The 27,336-nt window shown below is 37.9% G+C and overlaps 1 pseudogene; it reads right to left on the reverse strand.

Annotated features, from left to right (window-relative positions):
- Positions 1–499: 499 nt before the first annotated feature.
- LOC132508725 (zinc finger CCHC domain-containing protein 10-like) overlaps positions 500–27,336 on the reverse strand; it is a 53,188-nt pseudogene continuing 26,351 nt past the window's right edge.

Genomic DNA, 27,336 nt, shown 5'->3' on the forward strand with positions numbered 1-27,336 from the left:
CTTGAACTTTTCATTTAGGACAAGAAGTCAGAACAACTTTCTGAATATAAACATAAAAATAGAGCACATTTATTAACAGTAGGAAAGCTCTGTTTATAGAGGTATTTAATCTTACATGATAACATACAGCAAAAGCATTAGAAATTCACTGACAGATAGATATTCTGAGGCACTCTCCTGAAAACATGTCTGGTACATAGCACACACACAACAAAGTATGGCATTTATTTCCCAGGGAGAAGAGATAGGTTTCATCACAGAAAGATTTACTAGATTTCAGCTTTGATTAATTTTAGAGATATATTTTAAAGATGAAAAACAAGATTCACCCCTAAAATAAAAGTCTTTATATATATAATCCATTATTAATACTCTTTATGCTCTTACAATGTAAAACATTTAGAAGCTTTTGAACTCTAAAAATTTTGATCAGTTAACCTATTTGGTCTTAACACACTCTAACTTCCCTTCTGAGAATGACATTGATGTTTTTAGTCCATCAGTCCAATATGGATGGAACAATTCTATTTCTTTTTCCTCTTCTTTGGTGGTTTGGTTCATCCTCAGAGCTACTCTCTGTGCTGCTGCTGCTATTACTAGAAGAGCTGGAATCTCTTCTGCATCAGAGGACGAGGGAGAGCTTGTGGAGGAGGCTAAAGATGATGAACTGGAGGAGCTTTCATCAGAGTCACTGTCCTCTGAGGAGGATGAGGTAGACGGCTCTTCACTCCCTGATGAAGAATCACTGGCTGAACTGTCACTGCTATTGCTACTGGAACTGGTTACACTCTTAGACCTTTTTTTCTTGATCTTTCTTTCTACAGTAGTTTCTCCAACGCTTTCTTGTAATAATAATCTGTTTCCTTTTTCTTTTAAAGCTTTCTTTAGTTCTGCTCTTCTTGAAGGCCTATGTAGGTACTTTCTTTTTCCTGTACATTCATAAGTCCAATGCCCAAATTCCAGGCATTTCTGACATCTTACATGTTTTACAGATGGAGAAAAACCATTATTAAAAGATTTTTTGTGGATAGATAATGAAATTAAGGAGAAAATTAGTATAAATAACAATTCTTAGTGTATTAACTCTAAAACCTTTTGGTACATTTAAAGCTATTTTAAATATTCCAAGCTGTATCACTCCCTGTGTAAGAAGATAACCTTTTATTTCTGTAGCTTTAGTATCAAAGTTGGAAGAAAACTATGGCTATCTATTGTTCTCATCTCCTTCATAGTCCAAAGTATAAAATTGTGGAAGGGGTTAGAATATTATTAGGATCTTAAAGAGACTTTAAAATATAACTTTCACTAGCTTTTCATGTAGAATAATGATATTAACTAATTTCACCTCTCAGTGTTGTAAAGATTAAGTTAAATACAAGTTCATACATGAAAGGTCAAAAAATCTGGTACCTTGTCTACAGCAGACATTCAATAAATGTTAACTTTCCGTTGCTTTCTTTTTTTTTTCTTTTTTTTTTTTTTGTGCGGTACACCGGCCTCTCACTGTTGTGGCCTTTCCCGTTGCGGAGCGCAGGCTCAGTGGCCATGGCTCACGGGCCCAGCCGCTCCGCGGCATGTGGGATCTTCCCGGACTGGGGCACGAACCCGTGTCCCCTGCATCGGCAGGCGGACTCTCAACCACTGCGCCACCAGGGAAGCCCTCCATTGCTTTCTTTAGAGCCTCAGAAATGTGAACCGAGATTCATTATTTCTCTCATTCTGAGATTATTCTAAAGCCAGGTAATTGAGGTCATGACTGAAGGCAACCTCTCTACCATTTTACAGTGAATTAAGCTGAAGTTTGTGTTGCTCTGATGATGACAGGAGAAGATTTATGTCTGTTCCTTTCTCTCAATTCCCAGCACTTCATTTTCTCTTCGATCCAAATGCAAAATTTCACAATAATTCTGTTTTAAATTCCAAGTTGCCTGATGGTCCCACCCATCACATATAGATGTAAATTTACAGTGGCAGATCGGTTATATAAATATTCTTAAAAGCCCTTGTTGTTAGGAGACTCACATATTCATTCATCCATTCAGTTGTTTATTCAACAACTCAAATTATGTGTTAGGTGATGAATCTAATATCTCTAAGACACAGAGCCTACCCTATAAAACTCATAGTCTGTTAGGGGAGCTAGGCATTATGGCATGTGCTATGTAAGGGATTTTTACTAGGCAATTTGGGAGGAAGAGGAGGCGTGAGTTACGTAAGAAGTAAAGAAATGATCCTCCCTGCCTTATTTTAAGGATCAGTCCTTAAATATTCAATATATATTTAAGAAAAACATAAAATATATTAGTGGGAATGGAATTGGAAGATATGTGTATATGTGAGACTTTTTTTTTTTTTTTTTTTTTGCAGTACACGGGCCTCTCACTGTTGCAACCTCTCCTGTTGCGGAGCACAGGCTCCAGACGCGCAGCCTCAGCGGCCGTGGCTCACGGGCCCAGCCACTCCGTGGCATGTGGGATCCTCCCAGACCGGGGCACGAACCCGTGTCCCCTGCATCAGCAGGCGGACTCTCAACCACTGCGCCACCAGGGAAGACCTATGTGAAACTTTTTGAAGCATCTGGACAGATCATATGTTTAAACCTGTAGAAGCCAGGTTACTGTTCAGTTAAGTCAATAATCTTGAATTTGGAGACTCAGCCTTTCATATGTAAAAGTGAAACTATACCTGAAATTTAAGGAGAAAAAGTCAGTGACAGGTTGAGGGCCGTGAAAAACTGAATTGAGAGAGCCTTTTTCTTAGAGTGGAAAAGGGACATCATCTACTTCAAAGTTATTTCCACATAGTTATACTCATTCTCTTTCCTCATTTATTTCCAGATGAGAGGTAGAGGAATAAAGCATATCATGAGAACTATCCAGGGTGGGACAAAACAATATGGCCAACATCTTGACCATGTGGATCTCAGGAAAAACTCTTGTCACCCATCAGCACCCTGCTTGGGAACACGCATAAGTTAGGACTGCCTTGAGGAAGACTGTTAAACCCTACAATGAGTATCAGGCCCACAGAACTGAGATAGTCTAGAAGCTTTAGTCAGATTTTTGCCTAGAGCAATACTATTGACTTTGAAATTAATCTTTATAATCTTCGCCTGTTACATATGAGGAAATTAAGACTGGGAAAGCTGAAGCGTCTTGTCCAAGATCATACCATTACATGAGAGAGAGGTAAGAACTACAACCCTGCTTTTAAAGTTAGACATCATATCCCCAATACCAGGCTGTCTCACAACTGGGAAATGCAGTCTTCACTTCTACAGAATTTTCTAGTGTTATCATATATCAGATCCCTCCCCCCCTTAATTTTACCCAATTGATTTGACACTACAAGTCCCTATACTCACAATTTTGCATACCAGGAAAATTAAAACTATTGTCTGCACTTGAACTGGTGGGAGCCAAAGAAGGAGAGAAAAAGTAGCCTCTCTTCTAAGTCTTGCATGGTCATAACATTGGAGTCACTTTAGTGGACAAATAGTGATAGAAATCCAATTCAGCATACATTGACCGAATGTTCATTAGGTTCATGTCTACACACTGTAGATACTGAAGGAGAGAAAAAATACAATATGGGAATTTCAACATGTTGTCACCCACCTGGTCTTGGTTCACTATCAAATTCGTGGAAATGGAACTCTGTGGACAGAGATGGAAGGTAGACCCTTTCAAGAAGAGATTTTTCTAAATATAATTCACCTGTATTTTGTTTATTAATATTTTCCCAGTTCCTAGCACAGTGGCTAAATGAAACAGCTCTTAATAATATTTGATGGATAAATGAGTAAATAATGCAAAATCTTTGTTTCACATTTTGCATCATATTGTATTGGTATCCTGTAATGTGTTCCCAAAAGCGTCATCCCAATCAACCTCAAGATTGACTACCAGAATTCAAACTTTACAAAGATTTGCTTGACTTGCTGGTTTCATTTAATCATTCATTCAACATACTCCAAATGCTAGGAGCACAAAGATGACTTGGACATAGGCAAAAATATGGAGGCAATTAAGACATAATAGTTAAATACCTTCCCTGGTGGCGCAGTGGTTGACAGTCTGCCTGCCGATGCAGGGGACACGGGTTCGTGCCCCGGTCCGGGAAGATCCCACGTGCCGCGGAGCAGCTGGGCCTGTGAGCCATGGCCGCTGAGCCTGCGCGTGCGGAGCCTGTGCTCTGCAACGGGAGAGGCCACAACAGTGAGAGGCCCGCGTACCGCAAAAAAAAAAAAAAAAAAAAAGATATATTATTAGAAATATATATCAAAATTGGTAGCATAGAGATTGAACCTAATGAATTTGCCTAATTGAGATCGGAAGGGAGGCTCCTTGGTCACATCTTTACTGAGGTGATAATGGAATAATAAACTGGAGTTTGCAGGGCAGGGGGCAATGGGCAAGAGAGACTAATACTACACTCAGGGAGAAAATGGTGCTATTCACTTATGAACATTTATAGAGAAAGAAAATTATCCAATCGCTAGTGACCACAGAGCTAATTCATGGTAAAAGAGGAATATATTAATAACGATTACTGTTGATGACTTTTAACTTTACGAACATTGGCAACTTCTGGTTTTTAATGACTACATGGTAGTGTTTTTTAAATTTCCTTTGAAGGCAAACATTTTAAATGAGAAGAACCTCCTGAGGGCTGAGAATATGCCTGGTTCTAGAGTTAATATCCAGAGACAAGTTTATAGTTTGTTTCTACTCTTAAGCTTTCGATGATTTCCTAGATATTTATTTTATTTTTAAATGATTTAAAAATGAACAACAACAAAAATCCTGTGAGAGACTGAATATACAAACAGAAAATGGCCAGGCCACACGGAAAATAGAGCTCTGATCTACAACCTTTACAGCAACCCGCCCAGGAAACCTAACCACAACTTCTGTAGCATTTGGTCCCAAACAGCCAGGACTTGCTCAATAAAGGCCAGCTTCCTTAATTTTTGTCACTTCTTCCATCTCAAGGTCAACCAGAAAAAGCCAAATATGCTCCCCAAACTAATCGCATAGGATGCCCCACTTCTAGTTAGCCCACCTCCAGCTTCCCCATTTCAAAAACTTGCAGAGTAGGGGCTTCCCTGGTGGCGCAGTGGTTGAGAGTCCGCCTGCCGATGCAGGGGACACGGGTTCGTGCCCCGGTCCGGTAAGATCCCACGTGCCGCGGAGCGGCTGGGCCAGTGAGCCATGGTCCTTGAGCCTGCGCCGTTGAGCCTGCGCGTCCGGAGCCTGCGCTCCGCAGCGGGAGAGACCACAACAGTGAGAGGCCCGCGTACCGCAAAAAAAAAAACCAAAAAACTTTCAGAGTACACCTGAAGCCTTCCTTGTTTTATCAAAAACCTTTCCCTCTCCCCTGCCTGCCTCCCTCTGAATCTCTGCCAAGCGCTAGGGACGGCGGCTGACTCTGTCCCTACAGCAACCTCCAAATGAACAGCCTCAGCATATTCTGTTTGGGTGGTCTTTATTTCCACATCTGAATGATGCAACAGTCTTATTGCGTCTACCTGTTCCACCTACATTCGTCCTGTTTAAGTTATAACAAAATGTGTAGTTTCGGTAAAAAGAGGGAGGGTCTTATTTGAAACAATATGTTGTGTTTAGAATCTGGCTGGACTGGCAGAGGTCAGAGGGGCTGGTGCCCTGAATGTCTGGCCACTTCCTAGGAGATTTGGGAGGCCCAGAGTCCCTTGTGTAAATTTCCTCTGCCCTAAGCTTCTCTCTAATGAACTAAAGGGAACACCCATCCTCAGATAAGGCAAGTAAATAGTCCATTGTTTGCTGTAAATTTAAGAGTATCTTTAGAGATTTTATAGGTTACTCTTATCTCCTTAATATTTCTGAGATGGATCCTAGGCTTCAAGGCTGGGAAAAATAAACACTAGGCATTGTGCTTCTAAAAGGGTAGAGGAGGAAAAGTTAGGAGCAGGGCAAGCTTTACTGGGAGGTAAGATGTCTCCAGGCTTAAGTATAGGCCAGAATGCTTTTAATGACAGTGGGAATTTCCCCATACTTCCAGCCTTACTTAGTACTACTTAATACAGCTGTCGCTTGGTATGGGGTGGGGGACATTAGTTCCAGTATCCCCACACACACCCTCCCCCAGAACCAAAATCCGTGGATGCTCAAATCCCTTATATGAAATGGTGTTGTATTTGCATATAACCTATATACATCTTCCCACATACTTTAATTTTTACTTAAATTTAATTTTTTTTATAAGGGCAGAAAACAGAAAAGGAATGCTCCTTTTCATTAAAACAACAACAACAAAACTAAAAATCAACCCCCAAAGCAAATGTTCTAAGAGCTTTCTAGGTGGCAGGCATTATGAAATTTCTCCCATACGCTTTAAATCACCTCTAGATTACTTATAATAACTAATACAATGTAAATGCTATGTAAATAGTTATAAATGCAATGGAAATGCTATGTAAATAGTTGTCAGTGTGTGGAAGATTCAAATTTTGCTTTTGGAACTTTCTGGAATTTTTTTTGAATTTTTTATATCTTCAGTTGGTTCAATCCATGTATGCAGAACCAGTGTACTGCTTTTGGTGTAAGTAAACTGAAAGGGAGGAATCAATTCTAAGTGGAAGCTACTGTATAATTACTAAAGGAATCCAAGGTATAAAGGTTCTAACAGATAGCAAGCTTCAATGTAAATGCAACCGGATATTGATTATATTAGGAACATTTGAAACTTTTACAATGCCTTCCAACTTCTTATAGGGCCAGATAACATTAGGGCAGTTCATATTGGAAGTGTTTCCTCAGGAAACCAGGGCAGATAGAGTGTGAAGAGGCAGCCTAAGAGGCTGGTGGCACCTGAGGGGTCCTTGTACACATATTCCCTTTACTCACTAACTGGGTGTAAACTTTGTAATGCTTTTTTTAATTTTCAGGGAGCGTTTCTTATTAAACTCTGTAATTACTCTATTTTTTGTTGTTGCTGTTGTTTTATTGGGCGCCTTTGTCTTCAAATTTAGCCCTAGTAAAGACTTTCTTTGTCACTACCAAGTATGACAAAATTTGAATATATTTATTAAAAAAAATAATACTTTAACATTGGACCAAAGTCTTTTAGAATGTTAATACAGCCTCAGAGCTTTAGTTCTTAATTATACTGTCAATTAAATTCAAAACAAGCTCCGCTAGGGCCTACTGTGGATGCCATGCTCTATGAGATGAGGGGCTATGTCAACCAATATGTACACAAATAATTACAAAGTTGTGCAGAGTGATAAATGACATCAGAGATGTAGGAACCAACTGTTGTGGCAATCCAAAGGATGACAATATTACTGTAATAGGGAAGAACAAGTCTGACTCCATACTGGATCTGCCTCTTTTACTTTAAGCTTTGTATTGTACTGCCTTTGCTACAAGTTAATCACTAAAGGGATGTTGCCTATAGCTTAATGTAGACATAATGGCCCATCTCCGGAACCCTGCTGCCCATGCCTGAGTGTTAAGCTAAAATACTTTTGTTTAGCTCATGGGAAAAATCCTGACCGGGTCCACCTGTAAATGTCTATAGGAAAGAAGAAATTAACACATCCCCTCTGGAGTCTGGGCAGAAACAGGAAATATTTGCAACAACTAACTACCTTTTTTACTTTACCTCCTCACCTCCCCCTCTTTGTTCTATAAAAGAAACGAGCATCCAAACCCAGCCAAGATGGTTCTTTGGGACACTAGTCCACCATCTTCTCGGTCTGCTGGCTTTCTGAATAAAGTCGCTATTCCTTGCCCCAACAATTCATCCTTCGATTTATTGGCCTGTCGTGCAGTGAGCGGTACAAGCTTGGACTCAGTAACATCACTTCTGGTTGGGACACACTGGGAGCAAGCGTTTCCAAAGAGGTGATACTTAAATTGAACCTGAAGGCATTGGTAGGTTTTGAAAGACACTGATGGTAAGGATATTGATAGCTGGGAGTATAGCCATGGGAAAGGAAATTAGAAATCAGAAGGAAGAGTTTGAGCCAAAGCAGAGAGCTTGAACGGGCCAGAGCAAGTTTGGAAAAGAAACAGTTGTCAGCTGTCCAGGACACATGGACTGTAGGAAAAGGAATATAAAGCCAGGGTGGTAGATATGGTTCTGATTATAGCTGGAAAAATCATGTGAAGATTTAGTATAATACTATAGGCATGGAGGAAAGTCACTAAAGATTTTTATGCAGAGAATTAACACGATCAAATTTGCATCTTAGAAATACCGTTTCGTGTTTTAGGAAGATGTGCTACATTCAGATTAGACTTATGATAGATATGCATGATAGATTTTGATAAATATGCAGTGATTTATGAGTAGTGATATGCAGTCATGAGAAAATGTGGTAAATCAGCATAAATGCAAAGAACATTTAGGCCTGGGAGGTACACTAATTTTATATATTTATTAGGACATATCACAAGATTATTTATAGTGCTTCATAACTTGTGCTTTTAAAAAAACAGAGGGATTTGAAATTAATCTTCTCTGGATCACTGCGTAAGTGGTTTTAAGAAAGAACAACTTGAGGAGCAGCAGCTTCTTGCTTTTATAAGTTGTTAATTTTTCTGAAGTATTTATGAATCTAGACCAGTGAAGATGGGCTTTTGGCACTCAGATTTGCCATTGCTCAGGCCTTTCCACATGCCCTGGAAAACTGAGTGAGAAATGGGGAGAATTTTTCTCTTATGCAGGTAAAATAGAGAGAAAAATTAGACTACTAATCAACTCTAGTTGAGTAATTTTTACATCAAGGATAAGAAAATGCTAGGCGTTGGAATTTTGGTCATGTGAAAGAAAAAAGTAATAAAATGTAAACATTTTACTCATATAAACGCCAACTGTGCCAGTCACCAAAACACTGTGTTTCTCTGATTTCCCACAGCAGGTTGTGATGACCCCACTTCCACTGAGTTTCCTCTTTGGTCAGATCTGATACTGTTGAAGAAAGAAGGGAGCTCTGGATCACGCGAGTCTTACTGAGTCTTACTGAGCAACACTGAGTGGATCTACTCTGAAGTTCAAGGTCCTAAAGAGATTAGAAGTAAAGGCTTCAGGTACTTTATTCAGGATTCTAGGAAGCCCTCTATTTGCAAGGTGGTTGGAGTGTCAGAATAGACCAAAACTTCAGAATGATTCATAAAACCTTTACCTAAAATATCCCTGGCTGGAAAGATCTGGAGATCTTATGATTCTGGTGTTGGGTTCTCACAGCCCCTGAAGGCCTTCCTTTGCTCCTCTTTTATTTATTTATTTATTTTGCAGTACGCTGGCCTCTCACTGTTGTGGCCTCTCCCGTTGCGGAGCACAGGCTCCGGACGTGCAGGCTCAGCGGCCATGGCTCACGGGCCCAGCCGCTCGGTGTCATGTGGGATCTTCCCGGACCGGGGCATGAACCCGTGTCCCCTGCGTCGGCAGGCGGACTCTCAACCACTGCGCCACCACGGAAGCCCTGCTCCTCTTCATTTAGCCTGGCTACCCTTTATCTCACCCTTCCTCCCAGTAAATCAGCCACTTGCCCAAGGCCTAGGCTGACCGCTGGATGTATTCCAGCTGCTAAATGGGGTTAACCTGCTCAGCCGTGCAAGTGGATGAGGAGGCCTCCAACTGGAGCATTTGGGTCAATTATATCTACTTTTACTCCTTTCCTTGCCATTGAATAAATTTACTAATTGTAGTTCACTTAGAAAGGCAGCCTTGCTTTTACATTTTTGATAGTCCAGTCTCAGATGGTGTAAAAAACTATTAATGGGAAATCTCTGTGCCTGCCACTCAATTTTGCTGTGAACCTAAAACTGCTTCAAAAAATAAAGTCTAGGGCTTCCCTGGTGGCTCAGTGGTTGAGAGTCCGCCTGCCAATGCAGGGGACACGGGTTCGTGCCCCGGTCCGGGAGGATCCCACATGCCGCGGAGCGGCTGGGCCCGTGAGCCATGGCCGCTTGGCCTGCGCGTCCGGACCCTGTGCTCCGCAACGGGAGAGGCCGCAACGGGAGAGGCCATAGTGGTGAGAGGCCTGCTTGCCACACACACACACAAAAAAAGTCTATTAAAAATTATTAACACACCATGATAGCATTTTTAATCATCTGTGATAGTTTTCTTTTTATGACTTTGATGAAAATCATCCAGTAAGTAACTATTGCTCATGGATGTATATATAACCATATTGCCATCTGTCAGGGGCTGTCCTGGGAACCAGATTTTATGATGAGCATTTGTCCTAAAAGACAAATGGGTGCTCTTCACAGATCAACTATACCATTTGGCAATGCATGGAATTTAGTTTTCTTTTGCTGTTAATGTATAGAACAGCAAACCAAGAAAGTCAGTGTATTTTTTCCTTCAAAATCTGAATGAAGAATTTCTTAAACTTCTTGGAAAATACTAACAAAATTAAACTGTTGGCAGGAAAATTCCTCCAGATCAGTCAAATTCTGTTGTTTGTAATTATATCATTGTAATTGACAGTGATAAATATCTTTGAAGATCTGAAGTGCTTGGTATAATTAAATCCTGATAATGATAAAACAGCATATTATTCATACACTGTCTCTAGTGGAACAAGTGGGACTGATGTACTGAAACAAAAGATATCAGATGATTCACTGATTTTAGATTTGATTTTAAACTGGCTGAAAGGTTTTGATGAAAGATAAGTATGACTTAGAAGAGGAGGAGCCTATGTGCTGTTCTCTTTTTACTGCCTCCACAAGAAAAACTCAGATAATTATAAAATGAATAGACCTCATCAATTTCCATTCTACCTTTTAATCAAAGGACTATAGCAGATATTGAAGGATATTCATCTGTTTTCTAACTTAAATGCGTGGTTTAATCAGAAGCTACATTGTGGTTCAAAATGGAAATAAAGAATTAGATGATATATTCATTTCTTCATATAAAGGACTATTATGTTATGAATAGATTCCATACTGTAAGATAGCATAGAGGTTAAAAACTGGCAGGACACATTAGGTCATTTGGTCGATCTCCATACTGAGGACAGCATTGTTTGGTACAATATACTTTTCAGTGTTTTGTAATGTCAAAATATTCTAAAAGACTAAGTCCAAGCAAAAATATCTTGTAACCCTGGAGTTGTGAAGTAACTCAAAGTGATGGGAGATTAGATTACTTCTCAAAGCACCATCTGTGCCCAAAAGTCTACTAATGCATAAAGAAGTCATTGAGCAAAGCAATCGTTAGAAGAATAAGAAATATAAAACACTGCCACAGCAGAATATGGAGCTGGAGAAGGCAATGTTTAAACAAGCTGGAGTCAAGAGAAACTCAGACATGCACTCAAGATGTAGAAGATATCCCCTAGGGATAGACACCGTAGTTCCTTTAGACCTGATTGAAATGATTAGAAATCACACTGAAATGTGAAATGACTTCTATAGCTATTGTGTGTGGGAGAAACAGGAGAAGCAAAGACTTCAAAAGGTTGAGAGGGAACAGCAGGGCCAGGCCATGTCCTTCCTGCCATGTAAACAGCTTCTGACAAGCCATATCCTCAATGAAGCCCTACTATGGGGATTAGAGAACTATTAACTTCTCCGTCCAATGATATCTAGACATGGATATGCAGACCTACTCTCCCCAGTGCATCTCCTACCCCTTTATTTCCTATTCCTAGTGAGGAGCAGAAAATAAAACACCTATCAGGGATTCATGTATGTCTTATAATCCACCTTCACAGTAACCCTACTGAAGTAGATGGGTTCCATTTAGCACATGGTAAAATGAGAGTTTCAAGGTATTGAGGAACTTGACCAAGGTTAGGCAGTCACTGGTCTCTCTGATTCCAAAACTATGCTCCCTTCACCAAGTGCATCTATGTGCCCTCTAACATACTTTGATCATGAGTTTTAAAGGAATGTATGTCAATGTCCATATAGGAATTAGTTAATTATTATTTGCCCCTCTTGTCTGGAGGCTCATGAATGTGGGCCCATATTTTAGATTACCTGCTTTATGTATTGAGATACTCCTAGACTCTGGCCTCACACTCGTAGTTTAACTTCTGATTTACTGAAGACACATTCTCAGGCTCTTTTATAGCATGCCTTCCTTTCTCTAACTTCTAAACTCTAGAGTTCCTCAAAGGTAAGTCCTAGGCCTTCTTCTGATTTCTCTCTAAATTCTCTTCCTAGATTTTATCTATTTCCATAGCATAATATTTCATCTGTAAAATATAAATCCAGGATGAACCCCATATTTATATTTCTAGCCCAAAACTTTCCCCTAAGTTTGACTCATATATCCAGCTGCCTGCTTGATAAGTCCATTTAGATATCTCACAAGCATTTCACATGAGCCCATCTAAGATAAACTCCTGATCTTTCACTGTCCCCAACTCCCACACTTTCTTCCTGGAATCTTCCCCATATCAATAAAAGTCACCATCATTCCACCCAGCTGCTCAAGCAAAACATCTGTGTTGAGATGAATACCCAGCCTTGTCCCATTTGCAGCCTTCATTCTGACTTTCCCTACCCTCCTGAGGATGGAGTTTAATTCAAGGATTCCTTAATAGTAAACTTCACAGACTTTTTCTGGAAGTTCTGGACACAGATTTTTCTTTCTCACCTTTCAGTACCATGGCAAGGGGGCTGCCAAGAATGGAGTCAGCGCTAATGAAGCAAAGCTGTGAAATGGAGAGAGAGAAGCTATTTGTAGCTAAGAAACTATTTCCTAATCACATCACACGAGGCACTAGACCAGGTCTGGAATGAATCTAACCCTACTTCTGGACTTTTTCAGTGACTTTTCAATTTAACAGACTTTTCAATACTTAACCTCTAATTGTTTATCCATTTCTATTGAGTTGTCCACTCCTTGCAACCCAAAGCATATTAACACAGTTGTCTATGTGAGTCTCAAGAAAGTGGAGGAGGGGGAACTCGATGGTAATTACATCAATGGACAAATTAAAATCTGAAAATGGATCCATGTGTATGTAGAAATCTAGTACACAGGCAAGGTGAAAGTTTGAAAATCTGGGTAGAAAGGGTGAACAATCCAATAAAACAGTTTTGAGACAATTGACTTTGACTTTGGAAAATTATTTGTAGACTTTTACTCCTCATTATTAGTAAAAATGCATTGAAAATGGCTTAAATATCTGACTATAAATACTAGATATATTAATAAATGAATAAACTGACAAATCCAAGAAGCAAACGCAGAAACATGTACATATTAACTGGGGTAGGGATGGCTTAGAACAAAAAAACTATAAACAAAGTTACAATGGAAGCACCATAAATGAAAAAGACAAATTTGATTCTTTAAATCAGAATTTCAAGATTTTATGTGACAAAAGACATGCTAAGACTGTTAAAAGAAAAATAAACCAGGAGAAAATATTAGCAGAATATATAATAGACATAGAATTAATATTTAAAACATATAACTTTCACAAATATATAAGAAAAAGACAACAAGATAGAAAAAATGGTTAAAGAATTAAACAGATAACTGACAAATATGGAATTACAAATGATCAATAAGAATGTGGAAAGCTAGTCAAGTTTTCTAGGAATAAGGGAAACTATCGATATTTGGACCAAAACTGAGCTAGCCCTTTTCACTTGCTAGAATGGCAATAACTAACTAAATCAGTCAGTCAATCAATCAGTCAGTCAGTCAAAGTCTTGGCCAATGCATAGGTAAGTACTCTGCTGGTAAAACTATAAATTAGTTATACTTTGTGATCAATTTGTTTCTATCCAATTAAAGTGCACATAGCATATGACTAGCAATTTCACTTTTGGCAATTATTCTAGAGTAAGACACATGATGTTTTCATGTGAACAGGTAATCATAGATGAGGGTGTTTTTTGCAGCCTGAGTCTTAACAGAAATACAAAAGAGAAATTTTATATAAATGGAAAGAGCTGAACAATTTATGGTATATTCGTATTGTAGGATGTATTGCAGAAGTTAAAAGGAATAAGACATAGATTTATTCCTAGAACTTTCTACCAGATGTATTGTTAGAAGCACGATGCAATTTGCAGCATGACACAGAGTAGTACTTTTAAAATGTATATATACAAAAGAAAGAGAACTCACGAAATTGTGCCGTATATGTAAATATAAAGAAAAAGAAACACTAAATTATACCTATGGCATGATACATACCCGAAAAACATAGGCATAGATAAAGCCCAGAGGAGCCGAGTGCAGAATTTCCAGGGATGATACTCATGTAAGAAAATCATTTAGAGTCGTCTTCTGGTAGGCACAGGGGCAGAGCGTGGCCAGGATTATAAGACCAGCCTTTGGAAGGTATTTAACACCTTCCTTGGATAAACAGCTGAGACCCAAGAATCGAAAGGTCCTGGGACAGCATCATTGGAGAAAAGAGACAAGTGTTTGATGACAGCTGAGTTCACTGACAAAGAAATCTTTCCTTGCTTCAACTTACTCACTGTCAGCTCTAACTTCAAGATCAACACAAAGTGTGCACGGCATTTTCACGTTTTGTTTAACAAATCCCTATCCCTCTGTTTCCACCGCGGACCCCAGGAATCCATTCTCCACCCAGCGCCCAAAACGATGATTTAGGAACGCTACTCACTCAGGTCACTCCCATGGCTTCTCATCATACGTGGAACGAAACTCAAATCCTTCCCTGAGTCTCCAGGCACCACGTGATTCACGCTAGCCCCGCCCTCCAATCTTCTGCCCACACCTCCCACACTCTACCTCCGCTACCAGGACTTCTCGCTTTTCCTTAGACATGGATGCATTTCTGCTACTTCCTATTCCTGGAAATCCGAAATTATTCTTCCCCTAGACGTTCCTATCTTCACTTCATTCACGTCTGTTTACTTCCCTTTCAAATGCTACCTCCTGGGAGACTAGACTGCTTACATTGCTGTACTTTTCATCATGGCACTTACCATACCTGATGTTGTATTTCTTAGATGTCTTTCTTGTCTTTGTAATTGTAAGGTCCAAAGGAGTAGGAAATTTGTCTCTTTACTTCTCTCCTGTACAACTCAGTCTAGAATAGCGACTGGGCATTGTAAATTGGGTTTTTAGTGAATGAATGAATTAGTAAACAAAGAATTGGAACTAAGAGACTAACCCAAGGTCGCAATCCTGCCAGAGCTAGAAGTAGAATTTGAATTCCAATTTTTTTAAACTCAAACCCAGTGTTCTTCCTATTATATCAAAAATGTCACAATTATTTGTTTAAATGATTTTTTCAGTTATTAGGCTATTTAACAGAGGATTATAATGTGAGTAATTTTTTCTTGGAAAAATAATATATGAATAGACTAGGATTAAATACCTGCTTCTGACAGCCACCTATGCCTGATGAAAACCTTCTTTAGGGAAAGGAAAGGGGGTGGTTGCCTGGGGCATGGGAGAAACCCATAATCGGTGGGAGTGTCAAGATTTGAAATACAAAGCTGACAGGTTTCCAGGTTAACTGTGTTCCATCTGCAGTACTTGAACCATGAATGTCCATTAAATAATGAGGTTGAAGAGATTTACGGCACATGAATATTTGCATTCAGATGATTCTAGGATGTGTCATTTCAGAACTAAAGCAATGGGAATAATATCTTCCAATGTTGAGGTAACCTAAGACTGTAGTAAGAAAGGAGCACTTCTAGAAGTTTCCACCTGTCACCTGGTGGCTAATTGTTTTCAGACTTAGTGCACAGGAAGGGATTATATCCTAAATGTAGGAGACTTTCACTGGTATTGGAAGAAGTTATCAACTTCTGGATTTATAATTTATCTGCAAAATAATTCAAACAGTTCCCTAAAATCTGGATGTTTACCATGAAAACATACCACTGGTCTCAACCAACAACACTTAGCCCAAAGAACTTGGGTCCTGGAAACAGTTGCTTAACACTCTTGGTGTGCAGAGTCCTGGCCCAACTGTACCTTTTCTGGCTATCTCAAGACATTAAGTACATCATTGACTAATGCACTGTGTATAAATCCACCCATGCTTGTTGCAAGAGTAATCTCTTTCCCTCCCTGGCTAATTTTCCTATGGTAGATTTATTCCGTTTTGGGGAAAATGCATTTACCCCCTTTCCAAATATTTAGGTCAGTGAACTCATTTCTGGAATTCAGAAGTCTGGAGTCTTTAAGATTTGGCAGATAAAAGATGATCCCTTTTGAGACTGTAGCTTAAATACAGTGAGTTGTGCACACGCTAATGGAATCAAAACGTAAGCTTACACATCCAGACTTATCTCAACATTCTGTGTTACCATTTAAAGAGAGCAGTTTGTGTCAGATCTAAGAGGCAGGGACCTTATATTACACTAGTTTATGACTAAGTCAAATGCATGTCTGCTTATTAAATAATATATCTTATTATATCATCACTTGAGAGGGTATGAAGACAGAAGAAAATATATCAAATGAGTTATTGGTATATTATAATAAAATGCACTTGCAATTAAATAATCTGTAAGGGAAAAGTTCCAGATCTCATATTGAGAAAATTCAATTACTAGTCTCCATATATACATATATATACACACACACACACACACACACACACACACATATGTATATGTGTGGATATATATTTCAAAATTAAATACATATTGTAATTATCACAAAAATCATTACATTTTATTTAAAACCTGCTAGTTGCCAGATACTCAAGAAATTGAGACTTAGAAATTTAAGTTATTTAGTTTGTAAGAGGGTTCCACTATTATCCAATATGACTCTAATGTGCAGAATAGCTAATATTTATTGAGTGTTTGCTAAAATGAAGTACTCTACCGAGCTCTTAATCCTCAAAACAACTCCATGTGGTAGGTACTATCATCCCAGCTTTACAATGAGTAGATCAAGACTTAAAATGAGTTAACTGTGCCAAAGGTTGACAGCTAGCCTGACAGGGAGATGGGACTCTATCCCAATGCTGTCAGCCAGAATTCCAGGGATTTTAGAACCTCTTGTGTAGGGACCATTCTATTTCCTTCAGTGGTCAGGATTGCTGCAAAGATTGAGATAGGCGCTTAGGGAAGGGGTGGTGGATTGCAGTCCAAGCGAGACTTCCAAGCAGGCCTACTGTCCCATAGGCTCCCTCTGCTGCATCTTCCTGGAATTACCTCTGATGTTGCTCAGGGAAGCCGCCTAAGCTGGAAGCTTTGAATGATGATGATTCCTGGGAATTATCATTTCCTTTTCCAAACACCTAGATCAAGCAGGGATGATTGACAAAAAGATTAATTACAGCAAATAGAAGGTATAGTTTACCCTTTTTGCGTTTATCTGAGTTGGCCACTGAAAACCTATTGACTCACTCTCATTTTGCTTTCTTTTCTGTCCATTGCTTACGAATTGTATTCTAAGGCTGTTGTCACCTAATTTACTTAGTCCATATTGTGGGAATGCCACTATCATATTCTATGAGAAAATTCTACTCTCTGATGCTGTCTTTGGGGGCTGTGTAATTTATTTATGCAAAGGTCATGCTTATGGGGTACAGCATTCTCTTCCTTTGCATTCAGGAATTGAGAATTGTATCTAGTTTTCTTTCCTCAATCTTCTAAATTATTTTTACTTTATGTGTTGCCATCAGAGTCATGAGAGGGTGCCAATTGTCAATCCAATACCCCTTCTCTCCTTTCTTACTAACGGAATGACAATCTTTAAGTGACCATAGGGCCACTTAAAATAATAATAATTCCCAGGTAGCTTGAGGCTGTTGTATCCATCCAGTTTAGATATGTAAGAGCAAATGTGTTATGAGAAACTTCCAAGAAGACTCTTTAAAGGGATCTTAGAGGCAGACTCATTTAGCTTTCTCTTATTTTTCTTTCTGCTGTCTGGAATGTGGGTGAGATGGTTGGAACTCCAGCATCCATTCTGAATCGTGAGGTCACCTTAAATCTGGAAGCAACACATCAAAAATGGTAGAGCAGAAAGATAGGAAAATCTGGGTATCTGGTGACTTCATGGAGCTGCCACACCAACCCTGGACTTTCTGGCCTTAGTCTTCTTCTACGTTAGAAAATACACATTTGAGAGTTCGTCACTGTTATTTTGGTGTTACTGTTATTCCTAAACTATATAAGACCCTTTGTAAGATAAAAATAATTATAATTTTTTGAGGGAGAGCCAAGTATAGTACACTATCCTAGACTTGTTGTAAATATTAAACTGTATAATTCCCACAATAACCTTATGGAAGAGCTAAGGTAATCTTCACTTCATAATTACAGACAGTAAGCCTCAGAAGGGCTTATTTGAATATTTACTCAGTTTATACAGTTAGGAAAAAACGCAGCCACAGTTTATTTTATTTTAAAAATATTTATTTATTTATTTATTTTGGATGTGCCATGCAGCATGTGGGATCTTAGTTCCCCAACCAGGGATCGAACCCCAGGCGCCCGCAGTGGTAGCAAGGAGTCCTAACCACTGGACTGCCAGGGAATTCCCAGGGCCACAATTTAAATTCAGATCTATATAGTAATTAGATTCTACACCTTACTCTTTTCTCCTTTAACAGTATTGGCTACCTGTGCAGTTTATTCATATCTCTACAAACTCTCTGCCTTGATTCAAATCCTGCCTCTGACTTCTTGACCTCAGGTCATTTAACTCTAAGCCTCAGGGTCCCTGTAAAACAAGGGACCTATAAAACAAGACTATTAAGAGTCCTTATTTCTTAGGATTGTTTGGAAATCAAGTACATTAATTCATAAAAAACACTTATCAAAGTAGTTCACACATATAATCTTGTCGATAAATATTTCCACTGTATAACTTCATTATTTCTACATTGTAGTAGCATTAATAATTTGTATGTCTGTCTTACTTAATAGATTCTAAGGTCACAGTGACAGGAAATATACTTTTGTCATCTCTGTGTCCCTTTTAGATTTTACACAAAGCTTTGCACTTGTTAAGTGCTCTATAAATGTTCGTTGAGTTTAACTTATTTGAAAAACAGTATTGTGGGACACACTTTGCTTGATGGCTTGTTTAAACTTTATTTTTATGATTATTTAGGTGTATTTTATGATCATTTTTGTGATCCAGATAAATAGTTAAGTCTGAAGAATGCAGTTTGCCTGAGTGAAACAGAGGTCAATTATCACTCATTTCTTTAATCTTGTGGTCATTAGTTAATGGGATTTAACCATAAAAGCATTAATTTACAAAACATTTTAAGAAGCCAAAACTGTTTCATTGCCCATATTAACCATTTTGAAATATTATACTTAGGCCAAATTCCATTTTAATTTGTATCATTGGCTTATAAGAAATAAAGAAAGAGTCTGTGTTATTTAAATTTAGCTATAAAATACAAGAAAATCTTTGTTTTGTCCATGTGAAAAAGTTCTAAAACTGACAAACTCATCTATTATTCTCAAAACTCAAGTTTTGATGCCAAAGAGCATCACAATAGTTCTTTCTTCAAAAGCCTATTCCATAAATGTATCTATCATAAAACATAAATAACTCAATAAAATTTGCATAAATATTTATTTTTCTCTTAGATATATTTCAATAGGACAATCTTGGATTCGATGTGAAATGCTATAAAAAGAAAACAACTTAGAAGTAAAATATAGTTCAGTGTCCCTAAGGATCTCACATCTTAGGGCATAATCTTCCAGAGTTATCTTCTTTATTCGTTAAAGAAACATGTGAACTTTGGATGAGGTGACATATTTTAGCAAAGGAAATTTCAGTGCTGAGAGCATGAACTTGAATTCAAACCAATTAAAACATAATTAAATTTATTTCTCAAGGAAAAAGTATTTTGGTAAGTAAACAAACAAAATGTTACTGAATCCCATTCTTTACCACTAGCAGAGGTTTTGATTGTAGCTGTTTGATAATCCACAACAGGATTTTTCCTGCTGATACATTTTATACACAGTCAGTAGAAAAACGAGAGAATTCTCTGCAGCACTCCATAGGAGGTGGTAGACGCGAACGTAAACTGTTTATAAAATGTTGTTCTGGTATACCCCTGTGTTGAAGAGTTGATTACGGAGGGTCTCTGTAATCCAATTATTACATGACTGGGACAATATTTTGAAAATAATAATTTGATGTTTTGCATTCTTCTCTCCCACAAATCATTTTCCTTGGAAGCCATTATGCCATTTTGCCTCGGGAAGCAGGGAGGGTAGATACTTCTAAGGGAAAGAGATGCCAAAACAATGATCAGTGAACAAGTAGAACGGAGACACCATCACCTCAGAGTTTCTTTAAGCAGCACAGATCCACAAAGACCCTTCAGTTCCTCTCCACCCCATGAGGCTCTAAGGGGCTTATGAGGCAAGTTTTATTTAGTTTCTTTGTTGGGGGCAAGGATCAGGGTAGTAGGATAAAAGGTAGAAAACCAAAAAGAAAATATGTCCCTACCACATACTCTGGCTCAGTTATTTTAAGGACATTTCATTTTATTATTTATTTATTAATTTTTTTGAAATGGGTTAAAGTTTTTTTTTTAACCTTTTTATTTTATATTGGAGCACAGTTGATTAACAATGTTGTGTTAGTTTCAGGTGTACAGCAAAGTGATTCAATTATACATATACCTGTATCTATTCTTTTTCAAATTCTTTTCCCATATAGGTTGTTACATAATATTGAGCAGAGTTCCCTGTGTTATACAGTAGGAGGATTTCACTTTAAATTGATTAAACTTCATATTTATAGCCAAGAAATTCTTAAAATAATTTCTATATGTTTTCTCCTTAGACATTGTATTTTTTCTCTTTGAAAATTCAATTTGGGTCTTTTTATATCTTCCACATTTCTCCTCAAAATGCTTATGTTTTCCTCTACCTTCTTGAACATATAAAATATAGTTATAACAACTCATAATAACTCTCATGATACTCTTGTCTACAAATTCTATCAGCTGTGTCGTTTCTGGATCTGTTTCAATTGATGGATTTTTCTCCTCATTCTGGGACATATATTCCTGCTTCTTTGTTTGCCTGTAATTTTTTACTGGATTCCAGACATTCTAGATTTCACCTCAGTGGGCACTGGATATTCATGTGTGTGTAATATAATATCAGTTCTTGAGCTTTGATCTGGGACACAGTTAAGTTGCTTGGAAAGAGTTTGATCCTTTCAAGGATTGCTTTCAAGTTTTGCCTGGCAGGTCCAGTGAAGTCTTTAATCTAGGGCTGATTTTTTTCCCCCATTCCTAAGGCAATATCTGTCTTCTATAATCTGTGAATTATGAAGTTTTCCCACTATGGCAGCTGGAAACAAACTATGCCTAGTCTGTGTGATTGTTCCGAGGGTTGTTATGCCTATTCCTTTCCAGTGGTTCTTTCCCCAGTGTCAGGCTGGGGGAAACTCTCCGTAAGTCTCTTTGCTACTCAGCCCTGAGGACTCTTGGCCTCCCAATTCCATCTTGTCAACTCAGGAAGACCACGGGGCTTCATCCACATTCCCTTTCCCTGCTCTAAATCCTGGTAATATTTCCAGGCAGTGACCTGGTACCGTCATAGGACTCACCTCATTTGTACGCCCTCCTTTAGGGATCACCATCCTCCACTGCTTATTGTTCAATGTTTGAAAACTATTATTTCATATATTTTTTTCCTTTATTTATTTTTTCGTTGTTTAAAAAGGTAGAAGAGTAAATCTGGTTCCCTGGACACCGTCTTGGTAAGAAATGGGTCCCTCTTTTCTTAATAGCTAAAAAACCGTCAATTTTATCTGGAAAATTTGGAAAGTCACTATACAAAGCTATGCTTTGTAATAAGATTGTTCATAGTCTTGAGTTTTTAACACTTACTGAAATATTAATTCATTTTGTCAACAAACATTTGTTAAATGCTTACTATATGGCTGGTATTATGCCAGGAACTGGATTTCACAGACTTAAGTTTCTAGTATTTTAGTCATTACTTCCCTAAGGTAAATTTTAGTTTATTTTTATAATCTTAGAGATTTTATCATCATTAGTATGAATTAATCTACATGACACAGTGTATCAGAATAAATTTTGCTCCTTTCCAAAGTTGTTTGGTTTTTCTTCAGTTATAATTGGCCCTGTGCATGCTAATGAAAATTTAAATTTCTATACATTTTCACATATAATTACTAATTTTAGTTGAAAACACAGGAGTAGGGAAACACTTAAAAATTCACAGAAAATCAACAAAAATGATTAAGAGATTGAGGGTGACAAGAATAAAACTTTAAAAAATTAATTTAAAAAAACTTGCACAGAAACCACATTGACTCTTGGCTCAATGTGTATGTTTCCTGGCTGAGCAACAGTTGAGAAGGGAAGAAGGACAGCACCTCTTAAGTGAAGTTTGGGCAGCCATAGTGGAATCCCAGGTATTGAATGTGCTTTTCTATCTAAATGAGGGTCTCTAAATACTCAGCATCTCCCAATTATTTTACCTCCCCCTACCCCCCCCCAAATACTCTTACTTTGTTTCCTGGTTGTATACATAGCATATCTTCATTTTCAAAAAGTCAAACAAAACTTAAAAGAGTATATATTTTAAAAAATAATCTTAAATCTTATACTCTGAAGTAATCATTAATTTTTGATGACTATCATGTTATATATCTTGTTATATAAATAGCAAGCATAATTTCATATAAAAAGAATTATACATTCTTTAAAATTATTTGTGGTCAATTTTTTAAAAATTAATTTATTTATTTTTGGCTGCGTTGGGTCTTTGTTGCTGCACACGGGCTTTCTCTAGTTGTGGCGAGAGGGGGCTACTCTTCATTGTGGTGCGCAGGCTTCTCATTACAGTGTCTTCTCTTGTTGCGGAGCAGGGCTCTAGGCGTGCGGGCCTCAGTTGTTGTGGCTCATGGGCTCCAGAGCGCAGGCTTAGTAGTTGTGGCGCACGGGCTTAGTTGCTCCGCGGCATGTGGGATCTTCCTGGACCAGGGCTCGAACCCGTGTCTCCTGCATTGGCAGGCGGATTCTTAACCACTGTGCCACCAGGGAAGCCCTATGGTCAATTTTTGTTTTCAAATTCCTTTCCCTCCCTCTCTCTCACATATATTCCTATTTTTAAATTAGTTAATTAATTAATTAAGGTTACTTTCACTGGAACCAGGGGTTAGGTTAGCCCTTCCAAAACCACATGGAATGAGAGTGGGGAAGGCTTCTTTTTCCAAAGAAAATTAGAGGTACCATTAGCAGAGCAAGGTGGATGGATGCTGGGCAATTAGAAACAGCAAATGCTCACCACATAAGGATTCTGGACATGGCGTAAAGAGACATATTAGCTTTGTGACCTTGAACAAGAGCCTTTAATTTCTCTGAGCTTTACCTTCTTCATCTGCACCATGGGCTTTTGGAAACTAAATGGAAAATGTACATGAAATGTAGAGTAGGCATTCTTTGATTGCTCACTACACTCCTACCTTTCTGCACTCATTCATGTTTTCAACAAGTATTTTGAATGCCTGTTATGTGCCAGACACTCTACTAGGTGCTAGAAATGTAATGTGGAGCAAAATCAGATGCATCCTGTCCTCAAGGAGCTTACAGATGTGGATACAACAGATACTAATCATAGAAGCACATTCATAAATGTTAAATTACATAATAAAGGGGCATGAAGGAAAGCTACCTGAGGAAGTAATCACTGTCCTTAGATCTAATGAAAGGTCAGTAGTTGACTAGGTAAGGAAGTGGGAGAGTTTTCTAGGCTGAGAAAAAGCATCTCAAGTCCCTGCAGTGGGAAGGGGCACTGTGTGTTTGAGGAACTGAAGGGAGGCCTGCACAGCTAGAGTGCCGTGAGTGAGGGGTTGTCCAGTGCAGACGAGGCTGGAGACAGAGTTGCCTTGAGGGACCATAAGAATTTTGTTTATTATCCTAAGGACAAAGGGCAGTCACTGATGTGTTTTAAGCCAGGCAGTGAATAATAATGTTTGCATTTTGAAAAGATCACTTTCAGTGCAGTATTAGAGAAGTGACAGCGGGAAAGGTGGCTGGTAAGAGTGGATTTGACTAGAACAGCTGGGGTGGTCCAGACCAGGGAATCTGACCACTTAGACCAGGTTAATGTTAGTGAACATTCGGAGAGGTAGATGGATGAAGGTAACATTGAGCAGACAAGAATGGCAGGACTTCATGATGGCCTTGACCTGGGAAGTAAGGGAGAAAGTGTAGGTGCCAGAAATGAGTCGGATATTTTTGTTTTGATGAGGGGATGAAAGTTTTTACCATTCATTGCTGTGGTCTGAAGGTATAGTGGGGAGGATGGCCAGAGAACTTGAATTTGCTTCTGAATGTTGCTGAGTTTTAGATGCTTTTGAAGAATCCAAATGGTGTGTAGTTAACAGGTAGAAGTATGCATCTGTATCCCAGAAGTGAGATCTGGGCTGAAGACCTAAAATGGTGTGCAACATCTCTGTGTGTAATAATTTAAACTACAGCTGAGGAAGTGATCACCTCAGGAGAACAGGAAAAGAAGTCCTTTCTTACCATTTATATTTGCATATATTAAAAATTAGCCCACAAGATGTTATGACAAAAGCTACGTTGTAAGTACTGCTGAAGTAATAAAAGTACTTATAAGTACTATATATAAGTACTCGATATACATATTCATATTTAATGTATGTTTATGTAAATATTATATGAAATCACTATATATATATAAGTATGTATAACTAATGCTTCATTTAAGTACTATATATATATATATATATTTTTTTTTTTTTTTTGCGGTATGTGAGCCTCTCACTGTTGTGGCCTCTCCCGTTGCGGAGCACAGGCTCCGGACGCGCAGGCTCAGCGGCCATGGCTCACGGGCCCAGCCGCTCCGCGGCACGTGGGACCCTCCCGGACCGGCGCACGAACCCGTGTCCCCTGCATCGGCAGGCGGACTTTCAACCACTGCGCCACCAGGGAAGCCCCTAAGTACTATATTTTTTATAACTATTACTTTGAACTAGTTTCCTTACTCCATATTAACAGTCATTGTTTGACCTGTTGAAGATTTAGCCTATAGGTCATTTTTTTTTCCATTACCTTCGACGTTAATGATGCCATTCTAGTTTTGTAAAACAATGCAATATATGACATGCTTTTTATGTCTAAAGAGTCTAGCTAATCCCTTGGTAATACGCTTTTGATAATTATTTTTGTGGAAGTTATATTCTTCAAGGATTTATGCACTGAGACTTGGCTGTAGATTTATTAATGATTTATTAATGTCCTCTCTTTGCATTACCCTGTGTTGGTGGTCTATCGTATACAATTTCTGCTGTGTTTTTCTTTTCCCTTCATGACAGGCCTGAGAGTGAAATTAATACAAAGATTTATAATTTCCTGTTTTTCCTTCCCTGTACTATCTTTTTGTAACCTTTAGCTCATATAAGGCCATTTCTTTAAATATATGAATTTGTAGGGATTTATACTGCATACAAAATTGACAGTGCACTGACCTTACTTCTTACTTATAGTACTGCAATTTGCAAAAATTTCATTGCAAACAATGGACTTTGATGGTTATGGAAAACATCCAGAAACACAATCTAGAACTTTTGGATTAAATAAGAAGCAAAATGAGCAAAGTAGATCATACAAAAGGGATTTTTTGAAGTGTCATTTTTAATCTTAACAATTCATGTGAAATTTGCCTTTTTGTCTAATGTAATCATATGAGTTTTAATATATATATATCACACTCAAATTATCAATATTTATTGATACAATTATGTAACTTTATCTCTCAAAATCTTAAAGTAAAATTAACTTGTCAGGAAGATATACTATATGTATCTTGTAGTGCTTACATATTCTGTGGCACAGAACCAATGGGGTGTAGGCCTCAGTGTTAGGGCACCATATACTGCTTTTGGTTAAATTGTCCTTAGGAGCATTTAACTTTGGTTAAAAGTTTTATCTACAACAGCAAAATGGGATAAAGATACTGCAAGTGTCTGTTTCATTCAGGCAAATGATTTGAACATAGACTCATAGTCAATTAAGTTTCATTTCTAGGAATTGAAGTTGTACTTCCAGATTATGTTGCCTAGTTTTTTTGTTTTTTGGTTTTTTTTCATTTTGTAGCATAAGTTCTTCAGTGATAAGGGTTGCTAGCTATTTGGTGTTTTAGCATCCAACACAGTATGTGGCACATAAGAGGTGATCAGAAAATAAATGTTACATAAAGGAATGAAGATGGATAAGTGAGTTACCTGTGTTCAGTATGCTCTAGCTGCAGTGCTTTCTGACCCACTTTTTAATTGACTACTAATATATGGAATCCATTTGGACAGTATTGAAAGTGTTCTTAAAAATAATGTTCAAAATTTCAAGTGTATTTTATAGATTCTCAGAACATGCTAACATAGCCTCATAGCATACAGTTATTGGACATTAGGGGGGAAATGGTATTTAGAAGATGGAGAATATCCAGTTAAATTTCTAAATTAATTTTTCTTATAGATGTAAAAGGTTGAAATACAGGCCTCAAGAATAAATGAGACTGTGGTTTTCTAATTAAATGAAATTCATTTCTAAATATCTGCTTCTTATTTTTTAATAAACTGTACTAAATGTTGACTTTACTTTGGAGGTTGTCTTCTACGGCTTTATTCTTAATTACTCTGCATTTTTTTCTTTTATCCTTTATTGTGTATTATCTTTAAAAGTTGTTGCAATTCTTGAATAGTTGCAAATTTTCAAAGATTGGACTCTAATCATTTAATTATCTCCTTAAGGTGGTTGTCTAAAAAAAGGTATCTTCTAATTTTAAATATAGTTTTAAATTAAGTCAGAGGAAGCAAGGTTTGAAGTAAAGTTATTTTCTTAAGTTAATTTTAATTTTGACAGCCTGCAGCTATTAGCTAATTATGGAGAGCTGCCTAAAAGAAAAACTCATTAGTATGTGAATAATAAGGCCATGTTCCTCATGTTCAGTTCAGTGTTCTTATGAAAAAAATCTTGCAAGTAAATATATCCACAGTGTTTTGAATTCACCAGTGTCTTGAATTTACTGGACTTTCAAATTTTACTACAAAAGACAGTTTTCTTCATAGTAAATTACCTATCCCACCAAAGCTCCATGTTAATGCAAACTAAAGTTGAAACAGATGGAGTAACAATAGGTCAGTCATGTAGCTGAGATTTTGTGAAGCTTTGGAAACGTGTAATATATCTTGATGTTAAAAAGGATTCATTTATATCATTTTTATATCTTTATTATGTCTTCATAGGGGTCAATCAGTGAAGTAGATGAAAATGATAATATATGAAGCCTTTACTGATTTTATGAGACATTAATCCATGTTTAAAAGGATGTCAAGGGCTTCCCTGGTGGTGCGGTGGTTGAGAGTCTG

Source organism: Lagenorhynchus albirostris, chromosome 18 (assembly GCF_949774975.1).
Source record: "Lagenorhynchus albirostris chromosome 18, mLagAlb1.1, whole genome shotgun sequence".
NCBI lineage: Eukaryota > Metazoa > Chordata > Mammalia > Artiodactyla > Delphinidae > Lagenorhynchus > Lagenorhynchus albirostris.